This window comes from Corvus brachyrhynchos, unplaced genomic scaffold (assembly GCF_000691975.1).
Source record: "Corvus brachyrhynchos isolate BGI_N302 unplaced genomic scaffold, ASM69197v1 scaffold167, whole genome shotgun sequence".
NCBI classification, from domain to species: domain Eukaryota; kingdom Metazoa; phylum Chordata; class Aves; order Passeriformes; family Corvidae; genus Corvus; species Corvus brachyrhynchos.
In genome coordinates, this window is record NW_008239547.1 from 2,096,469 (window position 1) to 2,113,686 (window position 17,218).

General features: G+C 37.8%; 1 protein-coding gene across 9 annotated transcripts in view; it reads left to right on the forward strand.

Moving 5' to 3' along the window:
- KIAA1217 (KIAA1217 ortholog) overlaps positions 1 to 17,218 on the forward strand; it is a 366,907-nt gene that overhangs the window by 137,362 nt on the left and 212,327 nt on the right. The gene's annotated exons all lie outside the window — the stretch shown is intronic.

Here is a 17,218-nt window from a genome sequence, read left to right on the forward strand (position 1 = left end):
GAAGTGTAGATTATAGACCTTTGTAACTTGAAACTGTACTTTCATTTCACACACATGGTATCCAAGGTCACAGTTTTTATTCCCACCTGAATAAGGTTTAAAAGAATTTTTTTTTCCTGCAGTATGACTTTTATTATTTCACAAAGAAGGAAAAAGTGATGACACCTAGTCTTACTCAGGGAGATGGATGATCTGTTTGTTTCTACAAAGGAAACTGGGTTTGAAGCACTTTATTAATGGCAGAAGAGAGCAAATAGAAAAGCTGGAGGTGGGAGGGCTTAAATTTCTGGTCTCACTCACAGAACATCTTGCTTATTTAGCAATGTAATGTGAAAACTCATTTTTGATCTTGAGATGTATTGCAAGAAAGTTTATTCCAAAAAAACCAGATGTACAATTCTTTTTGCCCTGGTAACCAATATTTATTGATTTTATAGTAAATGATGTTTCATAGTCAAGTTTTTAAAATTTGAAAACTTTCACAGAAAATTCTGCAACAGTATGTTTTTCACCAAGCTAAAGTTTTTTAAATGGCAGTTTGTGTTCTCTCATTTATTGAGAAAAGGAAATCATGTGGGATATACAGAACAGAAAGTGTGTCCTTTTAAGGGATGTGATTTTTATGGCACTCTCAATTCCTTTATCACCTTACTCAATTTTTCAAGGTGTTCTTGGGCTATGTAATGCTTTGCAACTTAAAGCAAGGGTTGCAGTCACCCCTTAGAGTTTTGGGTGAAATTTCTCTAAAACAGAAATCTAGTGTCTATCAGTAGTGCTGCAACATGGCATGTGCTTTTAGTATTTATAGCTTACACTTACTGTCTTTTTGAGCATGAGTTAAACCCTGTTGAGTACTGGCTTTCTGCACTGGGATGGTTGTTTTACTTTAGGCAAGATGTTACTGTGAGTTGTTTTTGTAAGAGATGTTGAAGAACAAATATTGATATTTCTGAAGGGAGCATACTATAAGGGTGATGGAAATGCAGAGTGTGGTTTTTTCCCTCTGGAAATGGGACTGACCGGATGACCCCCAATAAAGTCCAAACATTGGCCAAAGTGATTTGAAAGATGTTTTGTGAGAAGCTGGTACAGACCTGGATGGTGGAAGGGCACCAGATATGGCAGAAGCCAAAAGAAGCACTGAAGGGTGTAGAGGCCACAAGGCAGTGCCCTGGGGCAAGGCTGAGTAATACAAGAGAGCATGAGCAGCAGCCAAGGGTGTTTCTGTGGTCTTGAAGTGGTAAAGAGGAAAAGTGGAAGAGGTGGCAGAGGGCAGGGATAGCCTGAATGAGATGGCTGAAGTAGGAAGATGAAGTGAGGGGAGGCAGAAAGTTCCTGTGGGAAGAAGACTGGGGCTTGGAGGAGAAAAAGAAGGCAAAGGAGGATTGGCTTTTAGGTGGGTCAGAGGGGCAGGAATGGAGAAGTGGGAGAAGGAGGCTCTGTTAGGTGGGGAGTGGGGTCCTGAACAACCTCACATGGAAGAGGGATTTGACCAAATTTCATTCTTTGTTGTGTAATGTCAGTGAAACCCCATGGCTGTGTGTGTGCGCTATACCTTAAAATCCTGGTCTGTGCACAGAAGATCAAGCTGGGTTATCTGGATTATTTTGTACTGGTGAACTTCACATGTCTTCACGTGAAGCAACATTACACTATTTCTGGTTTCTTTGAAAGTTTTAAATTAATAACAAAGAGATAACATGCTTGAGTGGTGCTAACAGACTACAATCCAGCAAAGCTCAGTGCTTAACAGATAGGAAATACAAAATTTTGGCTATAATTTTAATAGGACTGTAAAGCATGATGACTCATTTTAATTACATTATATGTTGGGGGGGCGGGGGGGTTCTACAGAATTCTTGCCCTGTTTTGTGCAAGACGAGTTGTGCTTAACTGAGAAGTTGGGTTCAATTAGCAGGGGGGCAGCTCATGGCAGAGACAACAGTAGTCCTTGTAGGTACTGCCATTAAAGGTCAGAGTGGAACTCTGCCTCTGCCACTGAGGTCTGTGTGGCGTAGACAGACATACTGCTTCAACTTTCACTAGGGAATGCTGGCTGTATGGATTGGTTTTTTTTGGTTTAGTTGTTGGATGTGCAAATCTGAGACTATGGGTTCTGATTTGCAGAACTGAAACCACGTAACAGTAACTGAAGTCAGTGTCAGCTGCAATTTTATTGCATGAAATACTGTCTAATGCAAAGGACTCAAGAAGGTCATCTCGTACTTACCTGTTACTCTTCATCTGAATTTAATGGACAACTTTGACCATAATTTCTCTAGATGCCAGGTTCATCTTGCTAAAAGAAGAAGGAAGTAGAAGAATAAGATTCTTATTTTATAATTAGGAATACTTTGACCCAGGCTACAAAATTTGTTGCTTGGTCTTCAGATCAAGACCTGACAAGTGTGCAGTACATGAACCCCAAGTCCACATCCAGAATAGCCAAGATGAATAATTTGCTTCCATGCGTATGAAATGAGTCCTGTTGATTTTGTGAGGAGAACAAGGCGATGGCCATATGAAGGATGGGATGGGGTTGTGAGTAAGGAAAGTCTGTAATGCAATGCATGTGCACAGGGAGTGGGAAACAGGGTTGCAGAGACAGTCTGAGTTTTCTCACTTCCCATCTGGAAATTTCTTTGTAAACTGAACATCATTTTAGGATTTGCTGGTTTAAAGAAAAAAATGAAGATAGGTAAACCTTTCTTTTTTAATTTTCACTTTCGTGACTGAATCAATTAAAATAGGAATTTTTCTCCTCTGGGATGTGTTACTGATTGGAGAAATTTATGAATTTCTGTTACCCATACTTTCCTCCAAGAAAAGCAGAGAATATACTAATGTCTGCCTTTTCAGTTTCCTTTCTCTGTGCCCTTTTATTGAGTTTTGATATTTGCTTTAATATTTGCCTTCACATCGTTTCACTTTGCTTTATTTTTCACTCCATTTTCTCCATTACAGTTTCCTCCCTGGTTTCTCCTCTGCACTTTACTTTGCAGTTCATGGTGCTTGGAATGCAAGGCCAATACTTTTAGACTAAACCTTTTGGTGTCTCATATTCAGTTGGATCCAAAACTAGACAAAACCTGTTTGTTCCATCTCTGGTTATTAAATGGGGGCCAGAGGACTTTGGGGATATAGTGGGATTCATATCTACAGCCTCTTCATGCAAAGCAAGCAATAATAGCACCATAGAAAGTGGAAGTAATTACATTTTCCCTATTTTGTTTTTATGACAAACTCCAAAGACTATACAACCCATATGTGTATTATTAATTACCTCCAAGAACATTATGGTTTTCAAATAGATATAGAATAATGGCCAAAGTTTGGAAATTATTCTTTCTGACGTTCGAGTAATATCTATGGAATGTTTAAGGCCAAGAACTTTATTTGTCAGGAACTTCCATCTCACAGCATTTCCTGACAGGGATGTACCTACAAATACAGAACACATGTCAGAGTAGGGGTTTGCCGTCCAAGGAAGTTCATTATTAAAAGAATAGCAAAGCAAAGAATGTTTGTATTTAGCCTACAGGATTTTTGTTCCTCTGCAACTGTTTTAGATTCATCAGGGCAGAGAACACAGATCCTGTAAATACAGTACTTGTATATACAAATGTTCATTATCTCACAAATTTAATGCTAGCTCTCTTCTTAACTACCAGTACATTTTTTTTTCAATTTGAAATGCAGCATTTTTACTGTGATCTTAAAAAAAAAAAATCAGAAATTTTATTGTCTTTTAGAGTAGTCTGAAAAACTATAGTGAAACTAGGGTTGGTATCAGATGTACAACATAATACAGTTAGTGGCTCAGAATTTTGAGCTTGAGACACATAGCTTTGGTGACCTAAAGGGACTCTATTATTTCATTTTACTATATTAATATTGGAAATAGAGAAATAACATGGGCTGTTAGATTACAAAATAATTCTAGATTAGATATCCAAGCTGGAGAAGAATATTATTAAGATAACTCTTGGAATTATATAGTTGCAGTGTAGAAACAGAGATCAGGTATGAGACAGTAGACATTCTTTCAATTGCCTACATGAACATTTATTTCTATAGCTACTGAAGTATGACTTCACCTGGAGGGTTAACAAGGCAGCTGAACATGCCTCCTTCCAGTTAAGATTATGCAGTATAAAAACTGGAGTTATGGTTATTGAAAACTGAATGTCTGGACATTTGTTTAGGTAATGAATGATTGGCCTACCTATGTTCTTATTTGCCCTGAGATCATGACTCAAGCATAAAGTATACTTTAGCTACTTTTTAAAGCATGATTTCTTACAAAAATTGGTCATGTCAGAAATACCTGGCAGGCTTTCTTTCATTGGTAACCTTTTACCCATTACTTGAATTTGTGCAATTATGATGGAGAGGTAAGGGTCTCAAAAATACTGCATTTCTGTGATATACTGTATACACTGTAGCTTTGTAGGATACTCTGTTCTGTACCTGACAATTTGCTGGCTGGGTGGAGAAGGAAGACCTGATTGATAACTGTGTTCAGCGAAAAGCTGCAGTGTGTGCTCAACTCTTCTTGCACATCAGAGAGTTCACGTGTGGGTGACACCTCATAAAAACCATACCCCAGGGACAAGCTCAGGCTGGAGCTCACAGCTCCCATAATTCACTAGAGAAGAAAATTCAGACTGTGGATGAGATTGCATGAATTCTGATGGAAACATTTTGAAATTGAATGTATACTGCAGCCTAAGTATAATTCAGTTTACCAAGTCAGTAGTCAATCCCAAATAAAAAATAATAGAAGAAAAAGCTGCTTTGGAAACCAAGTTACAGTAGTTGCATGGCTTACAGAACTATTTTTCAATTGCAAAAAGTATTTTTTTAATTTTAAAAAGGCGCTTTAAAATTTTTCCTCTGGGACCTGGCAGGAAAAGAAGGAGAGCTCTATACATCCCCTTGGGAAGCTCAGAATCTTCTGTTTGTTTTACTATAAGGGCATAAGGGAAGAACAAAAACTTCACCAATTCTCTCCACAGCTCTAAAAAAGCTTAAACAATATAGATAAGGGAATTTTGGAGAGGTTACAATTTTGGGGGAAAATAAGTATAATTTTTTGAAGGTTAATTTTTCCTTAAATGGTCTTTCTGAAATCTGTCAGAAGTTTTAAAGTTTAGATTAAATTAAGCAAATGAATAGATGGCATGGATTGTGGGTATTTTTATGTTCCTCATTAGGTTCTTGTTCCATAAAGCAATTTATCAATATCACTTTGACATGTTTAGGACGTAGGTATATATTTCATACTGAGAATATAACTTCTCATGTATATACAAAATTTACAGCAGTGTAAGAATGTCACCTAAGTGGCATGACTTAATTGGAACCATAGTACTTCAGTATTAGACATTTCAGTACGTGTCAGTCAAACAGTAACATGCAAATCTGTACTAATTTTGCAAAATTTGAATGAGAAGGCTCAGAAATGTTAGTCCTACTGTCAAAATCCCCTCAAGCCTGGCTGTTACTGTGAAAAAGGATTTTTTTCTATCCAGAATTGACCCTATTAATATAGGATGCATAATTTTTGAGTGTCCCCTTTTATCAAAACCAGAGCTAGTGTTTTGAATTGAAAGCATGACTTTCAGATTTATCCATTTATTTAATGCTGTGGATATTCTAGTAGATTAAAAAGTTACTTGTGAGTTCTGTTTTAGTTTATTTGTATGATGTCAAGACAGGAGCTGGTCTACAGTTGAGAGGTTTTTGACTGAAAGTGGAAAGAACATCGCTGAAATATGATAAAAAGAAATTCCAATGATCATGTATTTAACATTCTTTGTACTTGATAAGCTTGTGTATCTTTTCTTTTTTGGTGGATGGACTCTAGTATCCTTCTAGGCTGAAATTCAACTCCTTTCTCTACCTGTTGTTATTCTTATCTGCTAATTAAGTGATGAGACGGATCGAACTTTCTTCAATTTTCAAGTCAGCTCACATCATCCTCTGCAATGGGATTTTTCAAAGCTGGACATGGTGCTCCAATCACTGAGTACAGTGGAAGGATTATGTTACAATTATTGCAGATAAATGTTTATAAATCCTAGTGCAAGTACAGTTTTTCTTGCACAATGGCATGGTAATGTTTTAAGCTTCTGATTAACTCTAGAGCCATTTTTGCTGTTAATCATCTTTTAACTTTAGGCATTGAGGGTTTCCCCCTGACCCAGAAAGACAATCATTCTAGCTGAACTTAATTCCTAAATCCTTTCTAGTATTATAAGTCTAGACACAACATCAGCTCTTTCCAAATATTCTGGTATTTCACCCATCCTGAGTGAATTCAGGTAACTATTAAGAACACAGAAATTTTTGTCTGTTAGTTCTTGTAGTGCCCCAGAATGGAATTCGTAAGATCCCAGCACACTGTCTGGTTTCATTCCTTTTCTTTTTAGATTTTCTTGCTGGTATTAATTACGGAAGACATGTGGTCACAGCTGACCCTCTTCTTGAAGTCTGATATGAGAAAGGCATTCAAAATTATGCTTTCCCCACCCCATTTGTTAAAAACTGTCTTTTCCGATTGAGTAATGGATCCATCTTTTCTTTGCCCTTCCTCTGACTAGTAAGGCATTTATGCAGTAAGTAGTCACCCAGGCCTGCTGTTCATTTTAAGGAAAGGGAAAACATTCAGGACTTAGTCATGAGCCAGTTATGCTGCTTAAAAAAAAAAAGGCAAACTGCAAATACAAGAAAAATGAAAATATCTGGAATGCACAACTCGCTGGCTGAACATATCCAGGGTATTAGTATCCAGACATTTAAGAACAGGCAAAGTTGTACTATTTTTGGGAAATACATTTTATGATGGCCATCTCCTGATGACATAGGATGAGGTTGGGTCCTGGCCTAGAGAAAATTTATCTTGAGCCTCTTACTTTGAGTTTGTGAGCATGCTAAGGTCCTTGCTGCAGCTTCAACATATGAGTAGCTCCCTGAGCAGTGAAAAATTTGGAGACATCTCCTCAGCCTTCTATCTTCCAATACTCAGATTCGTCTGCAGCATCTAGATGTGAAATAGATAGACTTCTTGTCTAGACTAATTGTTTGAAATTAAACTTTTTAAGGACCTCTTGTTAGAACACGGGAAAAGAGGTTTAGGCAGAGAAGGTGTAAGTGCAGCCCTGCTGTCTGAGGTGCAGGCACTGCCTGGCTAACAAGCAAGCTTCAGAGGCAACCGTGCCTGGCTGCATCTTGGCTGTCACCTTGCAAGAGCCTGAGCTGGCAGTCAGGACCTGGAATGTGTATTCCTTCTTTTGAGGCTGCAGATTTATCTTCTGGCAATGATATTCTGCCTGTCTGAAGATGGTCCCTCTCTCCCCATACCCATATGGTTGCCAGTGCCAGGTGATTATGACCTCTTTCTCTCTCAAATATCAATTTCATTAGGGCAGAGGATAAATACTAAGCATAATCACTAGTGAGGGTGATGAGATAGCACCTAAAGGGGTTAAAATTAATCCAGCAGTTTGAGGCCAAAGTCTAGCTTCCTTTAAACACATTTTATGCTGACCTATAAGTTATTGTTTTGTGGCACAGATTTCTCAATGAAGCCTTGAGTGCATGATAAATGACCTCATTCACATGCTGGACATTCCAGTCAGTGTTAAAATCATGCACTCAGTTCATGAACTAGCCATGTCAACTCACGTTACACTTGGCCATTTTCCAGCCTGCACATCTCACTGTGCAGTTTGCTTCTCCTACTGAGCTTGTGCACACTGTAATTATCTGAGGCTCATCCACCACCTTTCTGTGTTTCCCATTGTTATATAGTGCATGCACTTACAGGATTCAGTTTATCTTCATGCTGAATTACGTCTCATATTACCATTTGATTGCAGTTCAGGTAAACTATGTTTCCTATTCTTCATGCTTGAATAACTGAAGTATCACTTTGAATGCCTTCTTGACCTCAGTGGAACTAACTGACCTCTTCCTTTGCAGGGCTCTATAGCTCAGAGTGTTCTGCAATGGTTTGCATGCTCCACGGCTGGGCAAGAGCCTTTGTGTGGGGCAAAGCTGCAGCTTTTGGGCCAGACTACTAACATGAAAAGCTATCTCTACACAGCCTCAGAAGTCCTTCAGGATCAAGCAAACGGTTTAAATTGTACTTTAAGTTGTAAACCTTTAACGACAGTTAAAATAGGTCATCCTGGAACCAGAGCATCGTTTGTAATGCTTATGCAAGTGTGCGTGTGTACCTCTACACGAGTCATCCACCTGCAGCTCACAGGGAAGCTGCTGGGAGACACAGTGGTGGTAGTTATTGCTGAGTAAATATCAGACTGAAGTTAGCTGCTGAGGAGATAGTTTTAAGTAGGAAAGAAGTGTAGCTAGAATTTACTTGCTGACAACTAACTGTTGGTTTATAGTGCATTGTTTAGTTGGGTTTTTTTAATATCATCAAGCTGATGTGTATCATTGCATGTAAAGTAAATAGAGGTGCAAACAATACTTGTGCCAAGAAACCTAATTCTGTATTTTTAGAGGAGTTAAGAGGCTTATCAACCATACAATATTTCTCCATGAAAGATACCTCTGTTCAAATGCTGCTATGTCCTAATATAATTAAAAGCAGAGCAAAGAGTAGCTTAACTTACATAAATATTTTGTTTGTTTGTTTTCCACATTCTTACAAACTAGTCTTTGCTAGAAAATTGTGATGCAGTTCTAGAGACTCATTGTAATTAACCCACTGCAATGTTTGTCTTCATAACTGGTGAAATTAGGGAACAGTGATATTTAGCATCAGGGGAGCTGCTGCTAGTTAGCTGGATGGTTTGTAGCAGAGAAAACAATTCCTTCCTGCTTGACTGGCAAGTTATTTTAACAGAATGTAAATTAAAGATTTCAGTGGTGTTCCTAGTTGCATGAAATCCCCTTGGGTGCCTTACTGCCATGACCTCCTTGGACATTAATGCTGCTGTTATTGCTTGTTCTGGGGGTGTTAGGAGTTGCTGTCTCATCCAGGATGCCATGGAGCTCCTCCCTGAGATCATCTAGGAGCTTCATTTAGCAATATCCTCCTGTTTCAAGGACTGAATACCAGTGGCAATAGCCTTGATCTCTCCTTTTACTTATGTGCTAAATCTAAACTATGCATCCAGAGATAAAAATGGTGGCCTGTAGTCATCTTCTGTATTTAGTAATTCCTGTTCAGCCTTGAATGAAAACTGTAATTTTTCAAGTCAAAAATGGACTGCCGTTTAATTTCTTTTTTAGTCAGCTAATCACTGCAAATGCAGAAAATCATGTTATGTCAAAAGAAGGAAATTTCCACCAGTACAAAGCCAAAAGCTTTAGGAGGAAAATGTGTGAGGCTCCAGGCTGCTTCCCTGGTGCATGGTACAGAACATTGCTCCATCACAGCTGACCCATAAAAATCCACAGAGGTGATCTACAGTAGCTGTTTAATAATAATTTCTCTGTTTTCCTCTCAATAGTAACACAGGAGTTAAATTTTGAATGGCAAGTTACAACTAAAAGCACTGATTTTTCTTTAGTGTCTTTTTGGTCTGTAAGCACAAGTCTTATTGCAGATGACAGGATAGAGATTTTTCCAAACCCTCTGTGAAAATATTGGTAGAAAACAGCAGGTGCAGCCTTAATTTTCACTCTTCATCACGGCATGTTTAAGCTCACAGTCCTAGCACCAGTTGGTTTTTATCTTCCTCAAAAAGTTCTGTAAAGCTTATCAGTACATTGACTCAAGCCACGTTCCTGACAGTTGGAGTTGTTCTGCACCACTCAATAGCATGCAACAGCTCATATCTTTATATCCTGTAGAACATGTATCTATTTATTACCTATAATAATTCTGATAAAACATCATCTCTCAAGCAGAAGTCTTGTCATGTTAAATGTTTGAAAGCCAAATCCATTATTTACTGACCATTTTCAAATGATGCTGATAGGATGTGTGGCTGATGAGCTCAGGCATTCAGTAGTTTGTCAGACACTGTTCTGGAGAGATACGAGAGGAAGTTTGCCCAAGTGTCCTTATCTCTCCAGGAGGCACATTGTATTCTGTAGCAGTAAGGAAATGCAGCCAGCTGATGGTACTAGATATTCTCCCATCATTAAAAAAGCTAACATATGAGATGAAAGATCCTGTAGATTGTGACAGAACTATTTCTAAAGAGAGTTGCATAACCCTCTAAAAAGGTTCTAAGTAAATTTGTTTATGATTTTCATCTGTATGTTTGCTTAAAGGACATTAAGAGCAGGTATAGGTCCATTTACAGTTTGAATAATTTTCTATTAATATGTTTGCTGTAGCTGCCATGAAGAGACGTGATGAAGTAGCCACTGCCTGACCTGTGGGCAGTGTCAGTGTGGAAGGGGAGTCTGCTCATTGCCAGGACTGAGGATCCCTGATCCTCAAAAAAGATTTTTTTAAAAAAAATATGTGCTTTGGTACATGGAAATACAGACCAACCAGTGTGGATGGAACAGTCAGACTCCCTTACCTCAGCCATGCCACGGGGTGCCTTTTGGGGCAGGGGTTGCTTGGTGGATTAAAAGTGCTGTAAAGGAAGGGGATGAGGTGTGTATTAGGAGTTACTTTAGAAGCTGAATTCTGAACAAGTCAGAATTCATGGCAAAATCTGTGTCTTCACCATAATGATATATGGTTAAAATACGTGAATCCCTCGTAAAGGATTCTGTATGTTTTAAATGAAAGGTGATATACATACAGACAACATTACTGATATTTTCAATGGAGAAACTGAATAAACATCTGATAACACTTGTGTTGAGGACGATAAAATACTGTATCTCTTTTAAATTACCACAAAATCACTTCTACAGGAGTTGATGTAAGTACTGTTTTAGTCTTCAGTGATTTTCAAAAGAATACATTCAGTAACTTCAAAACACAAGTATTTCAGCTTTAATTTTCTGATTAGATGCTTCCAAGGATTGAAAGAAGTAGGTTTGAGCTCTGAGCTTTTCTGTTTTACTTTCTTAGTTCAATGAAACTGGACTTATATAGACTTGGGGTAACCAAAGCAAGCACGCTTGCCACTTATTATATTATGTGATCTTTGCACAGCCAAGCCTTGTAAAATCATCAGCATGTTTAAGTCTCTTGGTAGCTACACAAGATATTTATACACTTTCTCAGAAGGGAAGTGCTGTGAAACTGTCAGAGGTCTTCTGAATTTCCAAAAGAGTAAAAAACCCCAAACAACCAAAGAAAATAGTGGGTTTGGATGATGCAATCAATATGAATTGCATCCTATCTGCATTGGTACTAAACATTGCCATAAATATTTTTAATTATCACATGATTTTGCTCAATTAAAGTGATGTGTATTCAGCAGTTCTATTGAGTAGTCACAGTCAATACGTGGATTTCAGTACTTTGATGTGTCTTGATATGTGAGACAACCAGCTATAAGGAGGGGAAGAAGAGTGACTTGCACTAGCAAATTTAACTGGTCACTCATCTATTCACTCAGTATGCAGGCTACAGAATTCTTAGGCTTTGTTTGATAGCAAACAAGATTTATGGTTTCTCCTAGCCTTAAGAAAATTCTTGTACAGTAGGAGTAATGCAATTCCTTATTTATCTGTCTAGTTTTGCTCTCACCTTCAGCTATCTATAAGAGCTGGGGCACCCTTCATCTGTCATTAGCAGGCAGCCTGAGCACCCTGCTGCTGTGTGTAATTAGCCCTGTTGCAGCCCTCTGGACAGGTTAGGAGCTGGGGAGCACATTTCCTCAGCCAGGTACCTTCTGATGGCTGCACACTCCCGTTTCACCAGCCAAGGGATGCAAGGATGTGTCCCTGTCTGTGTGCTGTGGGCAGCAGGGAGTTATATGTGCAGCCTGTCCAGCTTGCCACAGTCTCATCTGAGGAACTGATGATCTGCATGGCTGAGCTATGATGAGGACACTAATGCTTTATGGGATGTGGCTGCCGAGCAGGTGTGTATGTAATGATAGTAAATAACATTGACCAGCAACATATCAGCATGCTCAAAGTGTCACAATAATATAACACACTCTGGCTTAGCATGTATTTACTGTCTCTAACATCAGGTTTAAAATTTGTAGTTAGGTTCATCTAATAGTATGGTTGTATATTATGAAAGACTTCATCTTAATATAGTAATGTAAGCATTACCTTTAAAATGTTCTGTTATTTCTTCCACCTTCTTTCCAGTACTTTTGACTCCAAAGAAAGCCTTTTTAACTGTTTTTGCAGTTTATAAAGAAATGTGTCCACTTATTAAATCCAGATATGCCATTTGTTAAAGGAATTGCATCCTGTGAGACACCCTGGAGAATGTTCCTTTCATCTTTTAAAAACTGCTTCAGCTAAATCAAATGGGTATTCAGCCTCCCTGAGTTCACTTTAGTGAATGTTGTAATGCTGACTTTAAAATAAATGGGTATTTGGAAGAAGCATGTTTCTCCTGCTGTGCCGAAGTTCTGGTATTTTCAGTATGGTACAAGCTGCCTTATAAATGTTTTATCTGGACAATTGAGCATAATGCATCTAAAGACAACTCTTCTGGTGTAATGATAGTCTTCTCATTATAAATTATGGGGGAAAGGAGATAGGTGAAAGCTTTGGGATCATACAGCTAATTCCATCTGGTAAAGTCTAGACTGCATTGAAGGGGTAGTTTGAGATCTGGGTTACTTTATGACAATACTGATAGATGACTGTAATTGGACTGAGAGACACTAAAATGAGAACAAGAAGTAAAGAGGTTAAGAATTTTTGTCTGGGCTGTGAATCTGTCTGGTGGTATTCTTAATGCATTAAAATAGTATGTATTGTATATTAATAGACCATTGTTTTAAAATTATTCAGTGTTGTTCTCTCCTGTCGTCGGCATTTTAGGTGCATTAAATTACAAAAGGAAATTGAAAAAAAACCCTGTGAGCACAGGAATCCAAGTGAGTTCCTGCATGTCAGACGGATATCTAATAAAAATTAAAGCACATGTTGAGTTTAGATTGTGATCATTATTGATTAACTGCAGAGACCAGATGGGGACACCAAAGGGGATCTGGAGAGTAAAAAGTTTGCTGCATGTGAGGGCATGAGACACTTGAACCTGAAAAGAAACAGGAGAGGAATGAGGAAAGTTCTTACTAACCCTGTTTTGAGTGAAGAATGACTGTGAGACTCTTGTTGGAGTGGATCAACAAGGACCGCAGAAAGATGGAGAATGACACAGGTGACAGCTGAGATGATCTCTGGTAGATCTGTTCAGTAGATTATCCCTAGAGAAGATTTGGAAAGGAAGAAAGTTTTAGGCAGTTTCATTATTGTATGTCAGTAACAAAATAAGGTCATTGTCAGTGGGTGGACAATATGCAGCTTCCTCATTTTGTGGGATTGATGAGAATAGTTTTAAACTGATGAAATGGGATACAGGAGAAAGTGCAAGAGAGACCCATGTGATGCCTGTACAAGCCTTGAGGGCACAGAGAAATTAAAATTGGACAAATGAGACTACAAAAGTGGAAAAGGAACAATATTATGAGGTGATAGCTAGCAAGAGAAAACTAGTTCCGTTGTTGGTAAAAATTTTGACATGAAGATTTAGTTATGGAATAATCCCATCTCATCTGGCTGCGAGTTTGGGTGAGGTCAGAGTGAATCATGGAAGTGTTGTTGCATCAGTGTAAGGATCCAGGCAGGTGCATGGAAGCCTATCTATGCCAAAGGGAGAAGAGGTGTTATCCAAAAAATGGCAATGTGTCCAGGAAGGCTTGTATTGGCAAGTGGAATCAGTTCGGTGTCTGTGCACATTAAGGGCATAAAACTTTGAGATAGGGAAGATGGGATTAAAATAGAACCTCCATAAATAAAGAAAAAAAAAAAAAGGAAGAAAAACTAAGAGAAGAGTTCTACTGAGGTAGTGTTGCAGTAATCCAAAGGTGGGTGGGAACAAGGACAGGGAGAGAATGACTCAGAAACTGACATAGGTCTGTAAGGTTTCCAGTGGACAAATATTTGAGAAGTTGCAGGAGGCAGTTAATGAATCTGGAATAGAAAGTGCAGGGACTACTATATAAGGCAGGCATGAATGTCATCCTTAGCCCAAGGTTCAAAAAAACTGCTAGAACTAATAAAAATATATAATTGAGATACATTGTAAAACAGTTTCCCATATTTCATTGTATAAATAATCATCCTAAAAATAGTATTAAGGATAAGCAAGGAATCTGAAAGTAATGGAAAGAGGATTGGCCTATGCAGAGAACTGTACCATAAAATCAGAAAACATGAGAATGAATTGTAAATGTCTAAGAATCCACTTAACAGAGATGAAACTATTTTTCTAAAAATAAAAATTGCAAAAAGCAAAGAAGACTGGAAATGCAGTCAGTGAAAAAATAAAAGAGAATTTTGACATTAGTGGTGATATAGGTGGATGAGTTTTAGATGTAATAGGTAGCATTCTTCGTATTTTAATGATTCTATCGAAGACAGAACAAATGCAGGACATCTAATAGGCATGATTATGCAGAAATGGAAATTCTTACCTCCAGGGGGAAGCAAAACTTAAATTATGTAATTGTTTCAATCAGAAGAGACCATATAATCCACATCCAAGAACTTGCATAATATTTCAATTCCAAAAGCAAGTAATTTTAATAAATATATCACATCAGTTGGTATTACTTGGGGAAATAAATGAAAAATAGTACTTAAATTGGAAAAAAATTACTCCATTAAAGAGCATTATTGTAATCTCAATAGTATGTAAAATCTTCTTAAAAAAAAAAAAAGAAAGGAAAGAATAAGCAAATGACACACAACATAAGTGAGTGAAGACAGTGTAGGATCTCTACAAGGAGGTCATGCCTGATTAAGCTGATACCTCTAGCTGAAAAAATATCTAAGCTAATTCTCTAAACAAAAGAAGTAATGATATATCCACATGGGCTTCAGTAAAATACTGTATTTGTCATCTGCTGTGTAGAGATTTGTTAACATAGGAATTATGAATGAGTTGTAGGAGAGAAAAGAGAATGAAAACATTAACTAGAAGCAAAATTGGAGCTGGAGGATGGGTTGGAGGTCACCAACGGGTTTCCCAAGGACCTGACTATGGGATCAGTCTTAGGAAATGTTTCTGTTACCAGTTGTACCACAAAAGCAATGAGAGGGGGAAAAAAGTCTTGGTGACACACGCTACCAGAAGGATTATGCTGAAGGCTGGAGTTTAATTTTGAAGAAATGGGATGAGCAAATGAGTTGGAAAACAATGCAAGGGAGATGAAAGACTGCTGTCAGAATTGGAGGGTCGTGCACTTGGGAGCTTGTATGAGGGAGAGACTGGACAGGCATGGGAGTGCTAATCACAAGATAACTGAGGCCTCAAAATGAGACTTTTGTGGAAAGTGGACAGATTTGGTTCTAGCATGGATCATCTGACATCTAGCAGTACAAGGAAGTATGTTTCCCATGCAAGGAAGCCTTAGTGCTGCTTGGTATAAGGTACGTGTAAAGTATAACACACAAAAATCTGTGCCAGTGTGATCATTTACTTTAAGGAAAGTAAATTCAAACTGTTATAGGAGCCTAGGCAGGTTTTTAAAATGCCTTGGGGAAGGGAGAGACGATTTTATGAGGGGAGATTAAAATCCTTGATTTGTCTGAGTCTGTAAAAAAGAAAATTGAGAGGAAATACAATTGCTGTCTTGCACGTAGGAGGATTTGTACATAAAAAATAGCTCTAGCACAAAAAGAAATAATTACACACTGATCTTGAGAATCTGTGGGGTGGAAATTTAGGCAGCTTTCAAATATGAAGCACAGTGGGACAAGGCGCCTAACTAATTTTTAGATGAAAATGTGTTGATTCATGAAAAAAAAGTATGTAATGTAGTGCCATGTGGTGCCTACAGGGAAGGGATTTGGTGGTTAAATGGATTTCTCTTCCTAATGAAAGGAGACACTGGAAGGATGGGAAAGGAAGACTGTTTAAAATAATATTGGTAAAGGTAGCATGGTGATATAATCGTAAATTATGAAACTCGTGGTTTTGATTCAGAAGGGAGGAAACCCCTGTATAATACTCATATCTCCAAAAACTACACACCCCAATAGCTTTTTAAACTGAATTTTCCTTGTCTGGGGAGACTTAGACTAATTTGGCCCCTTTTTATTGTGTGGATAGGTTTGTTAAATGAAAGCCTAACTGTATTTCTAAACATTTTTTATTTTAAACATTTTTTTCTACTTTCTTTTAGTAAAAATGATTTTTACACTGTACATCAGAGAAAAAAAAAGGGAAAAGCATACTGCAGCTGCCATTTTGCTAAGCTTTTCACATAAAACCTTGATATATGCCAAGTGTGACTGTATTTTGCTGTATATTTATAACAGTAATTATTTTTGATGTTACCTTTCTGCAGTAAAACACAATTTCTTGCAACTTATGGGAAGCATAAACTTTATGACTCTCATATTTAGCATAGAGAAGAAAATCTCACAGCAAAAGAGCAGTTAGTGTCTTGTATTAATATTTCTATGATTAGTGTGAGAAGTTGAGTTGATTATTTTAATAGCCCGATTAAAGAAGTAGAATTGTATAAATGGGCTTAGTGCAGTGCTGTGTAATGTAATCCTCCTCACGGCAGCAAAGAAGGAAAGGTTTCTGCTGGAAATGGCATTTGGTGTAGCTCAGTAATACAGTCTTTCCTACAATGGCACAGAAAGATATTGGGAGCCTCAGACTATGTTTCTTATAATGTCACTTTAGTTATTCTGGTTTTTTTGGGTTTCCTTTTTTAGCTTGAAGGAATTAAGTCCCATTGAGATGGGAAAGATCCATATCTGAAATAATGTAAATTGTTTGTTGATTTTGTGAAATGTGTAAGTCATAATGTGAGCAAAAACAAATCTCTAACTTTGATGGCATGCTGTGAACTTTCTCCCTCTGCCAAAATGTTTGTCCTTGGAGGTGATGCATGGTGGAAGATTTCTAAGGGCAAAGATAACAACACAGTGATGTGTTCCTGGAACTAGAGCATTGGGTTAAGTGTTCTGCTTGTTTGTTTTTTTTTCCAATTCGTTTCAAGTAAATGATGATCATTTACACAGACTTGGAGAGTTCGATGAATAAATGAATCCCAGGAAAATATTAGGCGGTTGCCTGCAGGGTTGTTTAGAAGAGACAGTGTTTTCAGAGAGGAAGGAG